Here is a 2,708-nt window from a genome sequence, read left to right as displayed (position 1 = left end):
AAGTTTATATATTATGAAAAGTGGTAGAGAGGAGTGGTGGCCTTTCATCTTCATCTTTTCACCACCGAAACCAAAGAAATAAAGAAGAACAAAAGCTTTGCATGCCATTTTCAAGCCATTGTTTTGAGCTCTAACATGGAAAAGTAAGTATTTTTTTTCCTTTAATTTTAAGGTGGACTTTAGCTTATTAAACATCAATTTCCATGGCACATCCATTGGATGTTTGAATTTTTAAGTATATCTTAGATTATCATTGTTGAATTCTTAGAAAAAAATAGAAGCTTAGAGCTCAAGAATTTATGAAGGCTAAATTCAATATTCAATTATAGAAAATACATGCTAATTCAATGTAGAGGAATGTGTAGAATCAAGTTTGACATAAGTTTAAGATATATGTATAGTTATGTGTTATAAGGGACCTAATTGTAAGGGACAATAACTTTGAGGTTTGTTAATGAATAATGATAGATTGAGGTCTTTATACTACATTTATGAAGCTAAATTTAGATTTGATCGGGTAAATTATAAATTATAGAAATTTTAGATATTAGTGAAATAAGGGATCTAATTGAAAAATATGTAAATGAGTCTAATTTGAATTAATATGTATTTTAAGTTCATAATTTAATAATGTTTCTATACTTTGTAAATTGAATGAGGTTGAAAATGATGTCGGAATGTCACGGGGCAATAGGAAGACGAAGACGAGCAACAAGCAACAAATTCAGCGGCTATTATGTTATGGATCAACAAGGAGAGTCAGTAACATCTAGATCTCACATCTCAACTCAACTAGACTTTTGCAATGCTTCATTTTATTTATGAGTTGTAAAGGCATGTACTTAGATAATTAGGGTCCTATAAGGTCTTTTTATTGGTATAGACTGTTGATGTCTCTGTTGGGGCATTTTTTTGTCACTTGGTAATCTTTGACGATGACATTTAAACTAATAAGTATAAGTCATGATGTTGCTATGTAACAAATTATGTATACCTATGGGTGATCACTAGTTGAGATGTTACCAGGTTTTAATTATGTGTGTTTGTGTGCCAAGTTGGTGTTGGTTGATATTATGTTATAATGGTTTTATAGAAGTATGGTTTTGATCTTTAATGTGTGAAGAATAGTGATACATTTGGAAACTTTACCATTTAATCTCGAAAGAATGAAGCTATTGTCTCGAGACATTAAGAATAATTTCACCATTTTAGGCATTTCAAGTTAATGGTCTCAAGTCAGTAATATGCAATGAATTGAAGAGCCAGAATGATTATTTTCCCTTAATATGCAATTACTGGTAGCGATGCTGCGGTAATGTGACGGTTTGTTAACCTAGAATCGACAATTTATAGGCTTCTCTCAGAGTCACTATGTTCAATCCTTTAACTAATTTAACATATGTCTATGCCAATTTAATATAGATAATACAGTTGTAAGCACCATTACTACAAGATTATGCACAGTAATGATATATGTTTATATTATTACATATTTAAAACCAAAGAAATTAAACATGCACCATTCAAGTCTTACGTACATTAATCACAACCTTTTCAAAATTAGCAATTAACACAATTATCCACTAATGTTGATCAAGCAATAGCAAGCATTAACATGAATAACACTTGAATGCATAAACCTCATATTGCAACAAAAATTCTTAACAAAGTACCAATAATCTCATATTAGAATTCCATAATTATTTTAGATAACAAACGTTTAGCCCATAATCATAAAATTTAAAACAAACAAGCAAAACTTAGCCATGGTTCAAAATAGCAAAAAGAATAGAAACAAAAGGCAAAGAGAAAGTGTAACACCCCTAACCCATATCTGTCACCAGAATAGGGTTACAGAGTATTACCATGCATACAAAACATTAATTTATTCATTTCATAAATCAATGAAAACATAATATAACTACATTCAATCACATACACAATGTCCTTTAATCAAGCACTCGTGGCCCTAAAAGTACTTTAGAAGCACTCGTGGCCCTAAAAGTACTTTAGAAACAATCTCAGACTAAAATGGAAACAATCGAAAAGTATAAGACAAAGTTAGAAAAATTGAACTGCAGGGGTCACAAGACTGAGACACACACCCGTGTCTCAAGTTGTGTAATAATCGAAATAGGGACACAATACTGTGTCCCAGCCCGTGTCCTCACCCGTGTAACTCTCTGAGTTAGATCACACGGCCAAGCCATATGCCCATGTTCTAAGCCGTGTAACTCTCGAAATAGCCACACATTTTTGTGTGCCAGGCCATGTGCTAGGCCATGTAACAGCCTAACTTGCATGTATTAAAAGCTATAGGGGACACACGACCATATTTCTTGGCCGTGTGCCATACACGACTGAGTCACATGCTTGTGTCTCAGGCAGTGTGGACATGAAATTACCCAAAATCAAGCCATTTCCATCAGCAAATCAAGCATGTACCTAAAAGAATTTTTACACATAATCAAAGCTTCAAAACCTTACCAAAACATGCATGGAATGACCAATTCAATACACCAAATCCATTCAACCAATATGCCAAACAAGAAACCTCAGATGCATTCGTTCAAATCTTACCTAAACATGTATACATTACCACATTTCAATCATGCACATGAAGTCTAAAACCTTTTCAAAACATACCCTATCTTGACCGTATTGAAACTAATCCATCACAAACCATATTGGTCATTGAAACATGAGTC

Source organism: Gossypium hirsutum, chromosome A10 (genome assembly GCF_007990345.1).
Source record: "Gossypium hirsutum isolate 1008001.06 chromosome A10, Gossypium_hirsutum_v2.1, whole genome shotgun sequence".
Lineage (NCBI taxonomy): Eukaryota > Viridiplantae > Streptophyta > Magnoliopsida > Malvales > Malvaceae > Gossypium > Gossypium hirsutum.
This window is presented reverse-complemented; position numbering follows the sequence as displayed.